This window comes from Mirounga leonina, unplaced genomic scaffold (assembly GCF_011800145.1).
Source record: "Mirounga leonina isolate KUSES-001 unplaced genomic scaffold, KU_Mleo_1.0 Mir_104, whole genome shotgun sequence".
Taxonomy (NCBI): Eukaryota; Metazoa; Chordata; class Mammalia; order Carnivora; family Phocidae; genus Mirounga; species Mirounga leonina.
Window position 1 is genome coordinate 19,549,038 of NW_023270231.1, and position 12,261 is coordinate 19,561,298.

At 51.2% G+C, this 12,261-nt stretch overlaps 1 protein-coding gene across 1 annotated transcript in view; it reads left to right on the plus strand.

The window, feature by feature from the left end:
* The first annotated feature begins 7,363 nt into the window (after window positions 1-7,363).
* The window catches only part of CDHR2 (cadherin related family member 2), a 33,940-nt gene continuing 29,042 nt past the window's right edge, over window positions 7,364-12,261 (plus strand). Inside the window, exon 1 of the mRNA XM_035015005.1 lies at window positions 7,364-7,469. The gene's annotated coding sequence lies outside the window, so the exon portion shown is untranslated. The remainder of the gene's footprint in view (window positions 7,470-12,261) is intronic.

A 12,261-nucleotide genomic window follows, 5' to 3' on the forward strand; every position in this document is an offset into this window, starting at 1 on the left:
GTTCCTGTCACTATAGATTAGTTACATGTGTTTAGAACTTTAGATAAATGGAATGGCTGGCTCTGTATATACTGCCTTTCAGTGGTCATCATATTTTTGAGATCCTATCTACTGTGTGTATTACTAGTCTGACCCGTCCCACCACCCCTTGCAGCTTTATTGAAATATATCTGACATATGACATTGTGTAAGTTCAAGGTGTACAATATGATGATTTGATACATGTTTATACTGCAGAATGTTACCACAATAACCTTGGTTCCTGCATCCTTCACGTCACATAATTACCATTTTGTTGTTGTTGTTACAATGAGAACATTAAAGCTCTACTCTCATAGCAGCTTTCAAAAATAAGATACAGTATTGTTAAGTGTAGTCACCATGTTGTACATTAAATCCCTGGAGCTTATTCATCTCATAACTGCAAGTTTGGACCCTTTGACCAACATCACCCAATTTCCCTAATGCCCCAGCCCCTGGCACCCTCGCAACCACCATTCTACAATCTGTTTCTACATATTCAGTTTTTTGTTTTTAAAGATTACACATATAGGGGCACCTGGGTGGCATAGTCGGTTAAGCCTCTGACTCTTGGTTTTGGCTCAGGTCATGATCTCGGGGTCCTGGGATTGAGTCCTGCACCAGGCCCTGTGCTCTGCGTGGATTCGGCTTGAGAGTCTCTCTCTCTCCCTATCCATCTGCCCCTCCTGCTCGTGCTCTCTCTCTCTAAAATAAATAAAATCTTTAGAAAAAGTAAAATTAAAAATTAAAAAAAAAAAAGATTCCACCTGTTAACGACACCATGCAGTATTTGTCTGTCTGGCTTATTTAACTTAGCATGATGCCATCCAGGCCCATTCTTGTTGTCACAAATGGCAGGATTTCTTTCTTTTTTTAATGGCTGAATACTATTCCACTGTGTATGTATCCCGTATCTTCTCTATCCATTCATCTGTTGATGGACACTTAGGTTGTTTTCATGTCTCAGATACTGTGAATAATACTGCCATGAACACAGAGAGGTCTCTAAATCACTGAATAGTATTCCTCTGTATAAATGTACAACTGTTTTTGAAACCCAGTCTTCTGAGCAAATGTTTGGCCTCTGCACTCCAACCTTGATCTTTCAGTTCCCCCCAAGGGTCAGGCTCTTTCTGGAATGCGATTTTGTACACCCTATTCCCTGTGCCTGGGCTTCCCTTTTTTCCTCTTGGCCTGGCCTACTCTGCTCTCATACAGATTATCCCTCTGGTCCCCTCCAACCCTGTCCGTGCCCAGCACCAAGCACAGTGTCTGGCATAAAGTGAGTATTCAATCCCTGTCTGTTGAATGAACACTGAAACGGCAAGGAGGCCCAGGAGGGCCATGGCCATGTGGTATCAAGTCACATTCCTAGAGGGCTCAGAGGCATTATGTTCCATCTTAGAACTCCACTAAGTTCAGTGAAAGGAGACAGCCACATGATTATTTCCCCTTATTTTCCTGATGGGGAAGCTAAAGCTCAGAGAGGGAGAGTGGCTTTCCTTAGGACACACATCCAGAAAAGGGACAGAGCTGGAATGTGAACCCAGGTCTGCGTGGCTGCTACGCCTACCTCTGGTGGTAGTGGGGAGGGGTTGGAGGGGCCTGAGGGAAAGCTCTGGAGGAGCTGTTTCACAGCAGAGACAGGAAGCGGGATCTGGTCCTCTCAGAAGGTGGACCCCATGGAAGTGGTCAGGGCAGCTCTCAACTCAATGAAACACGTATAGTCGGGGTCATGGAGTGGAGGCCGTGTAAGCAGGTGAACGTCTCCATACTGGAGGCATGAGAGCATGACAGAACGGCCACTTGGGAAGGGTACTTTAGAGGAAATGTGTGCCCTGGAAAGGGGCTCAGGGCTCTGGGGTTGGGGAGGAGCTGGTTTCTTGGGTCCTAAATTCTTTCTAGGGTTGGAGGCTGTGAGTCTCTGACACCAAGGGGCTGTTCTTGGGCCGGTCCCTTTGCTGTAGAACAGAGCAAGGAAAAAATCTTGGACTCTGCAAAGCTGTGTGCAACATGGAGAGAAGACTGGGAAGTTGACGAGGGCTTGGACACATTCACAGCAAAGAGCCACTCTAAGCTCCGGCTCTCCAGCTCGACCCCTGAGGTTGTACCACGTGGCAGGGGTTGGGCAGGGGAGGTGAATGGTGTCTCCATGATGCAGATGAACAAGGGGCAGCTCAGAGAGGAGTGACTTGCCCAGTGTCAGCCAGGTAGTCAGAGGCAAGTGAGGGCTTGATTTCAACTTGATCAATTCTGAGCACATAGTGGGTGCACACAATAGGTTGCCAGGAAAGACAGGCAATGAGAAGTTTTTCTGAACAAAATTTGTAAAAACCACACCCCTAGAACAGTGGCTAGGAAGGAGCCCTGGTGTGTATCTGAATTGCTGTACCATGTGCACATCTCTCTGTCACTTGCTCTTGTGCTAAGTGCTTCACTGTATTACCTGAGGGTTTTTTGTTTGTTTTTGTTTTTTATAGGGGATGAGTAACACAAGTGGGAAAGTTTATGAAAGCAAAAAGTACACTCCCCAGATATGAGAGTGGGTGAACTCAAGAGAGGGAACTGCGCCTACCTGATTAATCTTTATAATAAACCTTTGAGTTGGGTTCTGCTGTTACACCCATTTTACAGATGAGGACATTGGGGTTAGGGAGATGGCTAAGGCCCCCAGCTGGTAAGTGGGAAGGGAGGGGTTTGGACCCAAGTCATCTGAATCCACATCCTGGCCTCTTAGCCCCACTTTCGGACTGGCAGCCTGCCTTTCCCTGAAGCTGACCCTGGGCCTGGGACTATTACTCAGACCTAGATTTTCACAGCCCAGAGCTCAGTGAGCTTCTCAGGCTGCATTGTGTGGGCAGACAGGTGCCGCTTGAGATGGGCAGGGCACCATGGGGCCACACCTGGCTCATCCAGATGCTGTCCAAAGATCTGGCAGGCTAGGACATGCCCTCTTGGGGCTGGAGCAGTGACTCAGAGCTGCTGGCCCCAGGTGTCACAGCAGGAAGGGAGACCAGGGGCTTGGGTTTGGGGTCTGCCCTACTTGGAGCTGGGCGGAGAGACCAGGGGGACTCCCTTGGTCTGGGGCAGGCCTGGAGCCGGGGGCTGCCTGCCCTTCTTCTTAGTAGTTAGGTCACTAGCAAGCCCACCACACCACAACAAAAACTAACATCCTTTGAAACTTTACCCCCTTGTTGGACACCGTGCTCGGGACTTTATTTTTTAGTTTTTTAAAGATTTTATTTTATCTATCATCTATCTATCTATCTATCTATCTATCTATCTATCTATCTATCTATCATCTATCATCTATCATTTATTTATTTAGAGCATGAGCGTGGGGCGGGGCAGAGGGAGAGGGAGAGAGAATCTCCAGCAGATTCTGTGCTGAGCACAGAGCCAGACACAGGGCTCGATCCTACAACCATGCTCGGGACTTTAAATGCATGACTTCATTTCATCCTCGCCACCACCTTCGGAGATAGGTCTCATACATTATCCACGATTTACAGACAAGGGAGCTGAGGCTTATAGAGGTGATGTAACGTGCTCCATCACAGCTGAACCTGGCTATCTGGCCCCTCAGCCCAATCTCTTAACAAACATCTTGTTTTATTTTGTTTTGTTTTTTAAAATATTTTATTTATTTATTTGAGAGAGAGAGAGAGGGAGCCCGAGGGTGGGGGGAGGGGCAGAGGGAGAGACTCTCAAGCAGACTCTGCACTGAGCTCAGAGCCCCATGCAGGGCTCCATCTCACCACCCCAAGATCACGACCTGATCCGAAATCAAGAGTCAGACGCCCAACAGACCAAGCCATCCAGGTGCCCCCTTTATAAGATTTTATTTTTAAGTAATCTACACACCCGATGTAGGGCTTGAACTCACAACCCCAAGATTAAGAGTCACATGCTCTACCCACTGAGCCAGCTAGGTGCCCCCTTAACAACCATCTTAAAATAGTCCTATCAAGTGCCATCCACTTTCTGCAGCGTCCGCTCCTTGGAGACACACGAGAGGAAACACCCCTCAGTTATCAGAACTCAGATCGCCTTGGCTCCCAGGTCCTGACATTTGCACGCTCTCTCTCTCTCCCTCCACGCCATCCTCCCCACCCCCAGCGCGCACGTGTGTGTGTGTGTGTGTGTGTGTGTTTAGTGGATAGATGCCAGACTTAACGGATCAGTGGATCCTGTTTTCTCTTCCCTTTGCCTACTGAGAAGCTCAGAATGCAATTCATGACCCACCTCTGACAAGTAACCAGAACTTCAAGGCAAATACTTAAATATTTTATGGATTTTCTTCAAGCCTATATTCTCCTTGTTTTCCTCATACCTTTTCCCTTCATCTTGGTTTTCACCTTTTTAAGCTTGTTGAAGCATATATTTTCTTTCTAGTTTTTGAGTTGTGCTAAAATACACATAACATAAAATTCACTATTTTCAAGTGTATAGTTCAGAAGTATTAAGTATGTTTATAATGCTGTGCAACCATCACCACCATCCACCTCCAGAACTCATTTCATCTTGCAAAACTGCAACTCTGCCCCATTAAATAACTTATTCCCTCCCCTCCAACCCCTAGTGACCATCATTCGATGTTCTGTTCCCATGAATCTGATTACTTTAGATACCTCATGTAAGTGCAGTCATCTAGTGTTTGTCCTGGCTTATTTCACTCAGCATCATGTTCTTAAAGTTCATCCATGTTACAGCGTGGGTGCTAATTTCCTTCCTTTTTAAGACGGAATAACACTCCATTGTGTGTATATACGGCATTTTGTCTATCCGTTCATCTGTCGATGGACACTGGGTTGTTTCCACGTTTTAGCTGATGCGAATAAAGGTGCTGTGAACATGGGTGTACACAAAGCATGTATACTTTGATAATCTATTTTAAATTTGGGGGCTGGGGAGGGTGGAGAACAAACATCCCTGTTAATGTTGCTGACACATAGTAACATCTAATCTCTAGATACTGAGTCAGGAGTGGTCCCTGCCCATAGGAGAGGGCCACCCTAGGAGAGGCTGTGATCTTGTACCAGGGGTCCCCTTTCCCCCTTGTCAACACAGGGATGGTTGGGCCTGCATGGCTGGAAGTGATGAGCACCTGGATGGTATTTATTTTTTAATTTTTTTTAAAAGATTCTATTTATTCATTTAAGAGAGAGAGACAGAGAGAGCACAAGCAGGGGAAGAGGCAGAGGGAGAAGCAGACTCCCTGCCGAGCTGGGAGCCCAATGCGGGGCTCGATCCCAGGACATGGAGATCATGACCTGAGCCAAAGGCAGATGCTTAACCATCTGAGCCACCCAGGCACCCCCTGGATGGTATTTAAAGGCAGCCTGGGGATGGATGAGTCCCTGGGGGAAGGGAGATCTCTTCTGAGGGCCTCAGTGAAGGGGAATATTAGCAACAATAGGCAGGAGAGTGCACCTCGCTCTTCTCTGAAAACCTCATTGATGCCCTCTGGAATCTCCATATTTGATTGCTTATTAGTCCCCTCTTCTGACCTAACCACTCTCTCACCTTCTCTATAGGCTCCCCATCACTGAGGCCTCTTACAGCTGGGAGGGGATAGGGGGACCTAAGGGTCATTTTCGGAATGTCAGCTGTCCCCCTCCGCACCTCCTGCCTGCCCCAGGGCTGGGCCTGGGTCCCAGGTCCTCTGGGCTCAGGCTCTGCCAGGCCCTTTCTCCTGGGGCCTGAGCCTCCCATCCTGGGAGTACTAGGGCGGGTCACCTCAGCCCTGCCCTCCTGCTCCCACCCTAGCCATGGTCAGCGCCTGTTCAGGAGTCGGTCCCATTCTTCCCATCCTGGGAGGTGCGGTCTCTGGGAGGGTTAATGATTGCTCAAGGGAGGAGGAGATGGTGCCAAAGTCTGCCGGCTGCACTGTGGCATGCCCCAGACGGTGCCCATCTGCCGCATTCACAGCCCCTTCTGGGACCTAGGTAAGGACGGCACAGCCTGGCTGCAGCAGGGGCTCGGGAGTCTTCTGGCTAGGGGTAGGGGCTGAGTGGGGTTGTAGGGACTCAGGTGAGCTCTGGGGGTCCCACCCAGCTGAGTGGGTGCACTGGTGCTGGGTTGAGCGGATCTGGAGCTGAGTCCCAGGCTGACTACAAGGCCTGTTTCCTCTCCGTGTGGGGCTGGTAGTACCTATTCCCAGATTCTGATGGCTCCCCTCCCTTCCAAGCCCTTGGGTCATTTGGACACACGGAGGTTTCTTCACAGGACAGAAAGGAGGCAGTTCCCTCAGGGAAGTGTGTTGACCTGCCTGGACCTCTTTCACAAAAAATGCAAGGGGGTGAGTTGGGGCGGGGGGTTCCCCAGAGCTCAAGGAGAAAGAATGGGGTCTGACCCCAACTGCTTGAGTTCAGATCCCAGCTCCATCCTGGCTTTGGGGGGCTCTGGAACTCTTCCAGACCTCGGTCACATTTGTAGAAGCAGGATGGTCTCAGGGCTGGAAGGAAGCTGGAGAGCCGTGAGGCAGAGGCGGGCCTGTGGTCCACGATGGACTTACTGCCCCCTCAGCCAGTGCTAGGATGCATCTGGCTAGCACTGACTATAGGCTGGCCCTCAGCTCTGGCTCATTCCAGGCCTGGTGTGCCAGGTGGGGACTCAGCTGAGAGCCAGGGACAGGGTGGGCCTCTTCCCTGAGGCAGGGACTGCCGGGCTGGGGCACCAGATGCCCAACCCGGGCTCAGGGAACAGTGGGATCTGACCGATGGAAACCAGCATGTGGACTCTGTGGTTCTTAACCTCACGCCATTTCTCAGCAGGGAAACTGAGGCCCAGAGGGAGTAAGGGCTTGCCTGGGGCGGGGGGAGGGCACAGTGAGTAAGTGAGATTCTGGAATCCAAACCAGGGCCATTTGACTCCATTATCTGTCTGCCACTGAAGCAGCCAGGGTGATGGGCACTGGAGGGGCCCCATGGCAGGGGGCCCGCTGCCCTTGGGGTCCACATCCTTGCACCAGCGCTCCCTGGATGGGCTGGTATCTGCCTTCTGGGTGTAGGTAGGGCCCCACAGAGTCAAATGGAGCCCAGACCAAGGCTCGCCCAGGGACTCCTGGATTTGGAGGTAGTCCGGGTCTAATGCTCTGTCCCTTGCTCTTGGCCATCCCTCTCTGAGCTTCTCTGAGCCTCACTTTTCTCACCTGGACCCTGGGACGATAATTCCTACAGCGGGGGCAGAGCTGTGAGAAGTAAACCGAGCGGAAGTGAAAGTATGTGGTGAGCTGGAGGCGGCGGTGGCTGTGGTGGCCGAGTTAGCTCTTCGGCAGCCCGTGGGGGATGAGGGCCAGCTCCCTCTCCTGTCCTCCTAGAGGCCCTGGGCACAACTGGGGTCCTCACTCCCAGTCTGGGAGAAAGTCTGGGAGCCCTGGGCTCTTGGGAGCTGCGGCTGGTGCCTCCACCCACTGGAGTCAAGGAGTCCGTGCTGCCAGGCCCAGGGTGAGTGTGCCTCCTCCAGACCAGAGGGGCCTCCCGGGGGTTCAGAAGCACCCGGGTTCACCTCTGTGTCCTTTTTTGACCCTTCTCCATGCAGCCCTTTTTGAGAGTAAGGAAAGTGTGGGGGGAAGGAAGCTGGAATTTCTAGAATGTAGATAGTCCCATTTTTTAGAAGGCAAACTGAGAGGTGGAGAGGAGGAAAGAAGAGCCTCTGGGTGTGGCTGTGTGGTATTGGGGCTGGGGTGAGTCTGCCTACTTCACGCCCAGCACCCCCCCCCACACACACATAACAGAGGCCCTGGGCAGATGGCCCAGGGAAGGCCCAGGGTGGGTTGGCGCCATGGAAGCCTGGGATGGGCTGGCCAGGGCACCATCCAGGTCTCTTCCCAGCCCCAGCCCATAGGCAACTCCATTCACATCCTGTTCATTTGCAATTGCTCTGTCCCCTGCCCCTGCTGTGAGACCAGGAACTTCGGGGCCACAGGAGGGCCCACCAACGCATAACCATGGCTCCGCGCATGACCTGGCCTTAGAGGATGGAGAAAATTCGCACAGATGCAGAAGGCCAGGGAAGGCGTTCTGGGCAGAGGGGACAGCATATGCAAATACCTGGAGGGAGGAAAATAGAGGATGTGGACTGGGAACAGGAGCATTCAGGAGGGGGGAGGCGAGGAGCTTGTGTGGGAAGAGAAACTCAGGACGTATGCGGACTTAGCCCCCCAGGCCGAGAGGCAGGAAGTATGTCCTGCAGCTAGCTGGAGCCATGGTAGACTTTTGTGCTGTGCCCAGTGGGTGGGAAGCTCACTGGTGGGGCAGGTTTATTCTTGTTCCTTCCCCAGCTCACATGGGCCTGTACATTTTTCTCAAATGACCAAATCCAGAGGTGACACTCTGGACCAAAGAACTTTGGCCTCACTATGAGCAAATGAATGTGTGTGTAAGAAGTCTCGAACAAGGGGCCAAGACTGTGGGAAACCCAGCGTGAAGAGGGTGAAGGGGGGAGGAGAGGTGGGAGCACAGCAAGACAGAGCACTGGACTGGGTGGGATGGGAATCAGAGGGGTGGCATCCCAGCTTTGCCCCCAACTGGCTCAGGGCCATTGGGCAGGAGCCTTATCCTCCCTGGGCTCAGGCATAAGGGGGATTGACAGCCACCTCTCCCTTCCAGGGGGATGATCCAGACTAGATGCAGGGGAAAGACTTTGGGTCTGCCTTACTCTAATGTAGAGGGTCATCACTGTTGCTCCGAGTAAGGATCATCAGGCTTCTTGAGGCCCCGTGAGAATGGGAGGGGGAAGTCGGAAGAAGCTTCCATGAGCCATGAGTGTAGCTGGCTATAGAAAGGGGGCCTGGAGGTGGAGGCCTCAGGGACCCTGGAGGATGAAGCTGCCTCTCCCTCTACCTTGCCCTTGGGGGCTCTGAGGTGTCTGGGGGAAGTCTGGCTGATGAGGAAGTACAACCCAGAAGCTGGGAAAGAGAGAGCACAGACTTCCTGCTTTGGGTTCTGATCCCATTAGTGAGTGGATCACGTCCCTTCTGCTCCTGGGCCACCGTGTGCCGAGGACTGAATGGCGCAGGGTACAAAGTGCCAGCCACAGCACCTGGCCCTTCATTGCCAGCCTCCTTCCCCTCGAGCACTGGTTCCCGAGGGCAGGAGTTTCCTGTTTTCCTGCCTGCACTTCATCATAGTGAAGAGCACACTTTGCAATCCTGCGCCTGCACACTTAATGACTAATTGTCCTATGGCTGCTGACTCACCTCGGCAGGAGAAGAAGCAGGGGAACAAAGGAGGTGAGGGGTGAGGTCCAAGATCGCACAGCGAGAGGATGTCAGGGCCGGCTGCATCCAGCCAGTGTTAAGGTGCCCTGGACTTTGCTCACACGGTGGACGCCAGCAGCCTACCACCATCACCAGCGTCCAACTGCATTTGTGGGCCCACTGGGTGCCCCCTGCCACCACTGTCCCCACCCCCCACCAGCCTCCACCAGCCCCATCTGCCTCTCCACCCTTATCATCACAAACGTTACCAGTGCCTCTGTCCCCATCACTGCTTCCATCCCCACTGTCACCTCTACCCCCTACCGAACTGCTGTCCCGGTCCCACCCCACCTCCGCACCCAGCTCCAGGGCCGCCTCAGGCACTACGTTTGACCTCAGCTCCATCAAGCTGGCACCCTCCAGAGCAGGGCCACCTCCGTGTCACGGGAGGACTGGGAGTAGCAGTCACAAGGTGAGGACAAGTCCACAACAGGCAGAAGGAAGAGATTTGCATTTGCTGAGCACCTTCTGTGCACTGGGCCCTGAGTTGGCACAGTCTATTCTCATTCCCTCCCCCACCCCTTACGGCTTCTTAGAGTTGTCAGTCCCATCTTACAAATGAGGAAATGGTCGGCGCGCCTGTGGGGCTCAGTCGGTTAAGCTCAGGTCCTGATCCCTGATCCTTGCTCAGTGGGGAGTCTGCTTCTCCCTCTCCCTCTGCCCTCTACACCCCCAACTGACCCCTTCCTGCTCAATCTCTCTCTGTCTCTGAACTCAATAAATAAAATCTTCTAGGAAAAAAAAAAAAATGAGGAAATGGGCTCAGAGGAGGGCAGCGACTTGCCCAGAGAGCTTTTGCTGCCTCTCAGGTCTGTAAGCAATTGGCCTCTCTGACCTTTCGTTTCCGCATCTGTAAAGTGGGTGTAGTGGTGCCTATCTTAAGCGTTCTCGTGTCAAGTCGTGTCCAGCTCGGTGTCTGGCGCAGAGTAGACATCCCTTCCATGGCACCTGTTGCTGCTCCCTGTCACGATGCTTAACAGCCGCACATATTCCACTGAGGTGTCGGTGACGGCTTTGTTGACCGTTCCTTGGCGTTCCCACGCTTAGGTTACTTCCGTTTTCCGTGATTAGAAATAACCACTTGTCAGGAACAATTTGCTGCTGTAAGAGTTTCTTTATTTTAGGTTAGTTGGATTACCGGGTCAGAGAGGACAAACATTTTGAAGGTTTGGGATTCACAGCTTACCTGGGGTTTTCCCCTCCTGCTGGAGCCCTGGGAGAAGGTGAGGGCTGCACCCTTCCCTCTGAGCATGGGAGAGACCCCCTCACTTATAGTTGTGAGCTCCTCTGAGCCCATTCCTCTCTCTGTAAAATGGGTTGCTGCGGAGATTAAATGCTGTGAATTTCAAATGTCCTGCCTCCAAATTATCTCTCTATTCCTGCCTCTTCTCTCCAGCCCTGCTGCCACCATTTCAATCCACCGGCATGGAGCAGCTAGAAAGATCTTTTAGAAAAGTAAATTTGTCCCTGTCGCTCCCCTGCTTAAACCTTGAGATGACCCTCTGTTTTCCTTAGACTAAAGCACACCGTCCTCATCGAGTCTTAGAGGGCCCGGCATGATCTGCCTCTGCCTGCTTCCCTATGCCCGTCTCCCTCCCTGCCCCTCTCTCCCTTTGCTCCTGCTGCAGGGCCCCTCTTTCCAATTCCTGGAACACACCTGGGTCTTAGCTGGCCAGGGGCCATCTCTCATATTGGCCAAGTTACCAGGAGCAACCTTGTAACAATGCTTCCTTTAGCAGCATCACATGGGACTGAATTTCTTTTTAAAGATGTTATTTATTCATTTGAGACAGAAAGATACAGAAAGAGGGAGAGAGCACCAACAGGGGGAGAGGCATAGGGAGAGGGAGAAGCAGACTTCCCGCTGAGCGGGGGCTCATCCCAGGACCCAGAGATCATGATCTGAGCTGAAAGTAGAAGCTCAACCATCTGAGCCAACCAGGTGCCCTGGGACTGAATTTTATTTTATTTTTTTATGATTTAATCTTTAAGTACTCTCTACACCCAACGTGGGTCTCAAACTCACAATCCCCATGTCAAGAGTCACATGCTCCACCGACTGGGCACTGAATTTTAAAAATTTAAATAATACTGGGGCGCCTGGGTGGCTCAGTTGGTTAAGCGACTGCCTTCGGCTCAGGTCATGATCCTGGAGTCCCGGGATCGAGTCCCGCATCGGGCTCCCTGCTCGGCAGGGAGTCTGCTTAGTCCTCTGACCCTATCCCCTCTCATGTGTTCTCTCTCTCTCATTCTCTCTCTCTCAAATAAATAAATAAAATCTTTAAAAAAAAATTACTTTAAAAAAAATAAAAATTTAAATAATACTACAAGATTTATAATAAAAATTCACCTCTGAGTTGCCTTTGACCATATGTTTGTTTGATTTAGTTTAGATTTTTCAGTGTCTGTCACTGGTGTTCAGGTTTCCATGATTTGTTGTGTTTGCCTATTTCCGTGGTGTAAATACTTCCACCCTGGCTCATCTCAAGCCACGAACATACTGCCAACCAGCTTCTAAAATTCCCGAAGCTATGGCAATTTTCAGTAGCAGCTCCAGCATGCAATGGCACCCATCTTCCCTTCAATGTCTGCTGCATCTTAATCCAGATTAAGAACAAGGCTCCAAGTCTAGTGGGGTCCCTGGGTTGTGGGGGAACTTGTCTTTTGGAGGCCACATCATAAAGTGATCCAGTGGAGGCCCCCATATTTCAGAATCTGTAGGGTTTTTTCTCTTGAGCGGGTCCATTCTGGTTTTTATTTCTGGTGGTTGGGGGAGTTGCCCGTTTTTGTTTTTGTTTTGTTTTTGTTTTTGTTTTTGTTTTTGTTTTTTTAAAGAGAGCAATCTCTCTTTCTCTTCCTTTTCTTTTATTTATTTTTTATTTTTTTTTAAAGATTTTATTTATTTATTTGACAGAGAGAGACACAGCGAGAGCAGGAATACAAGCAGGGGGAGTGGGAGAGGGAGAAGCAGGCTCCCC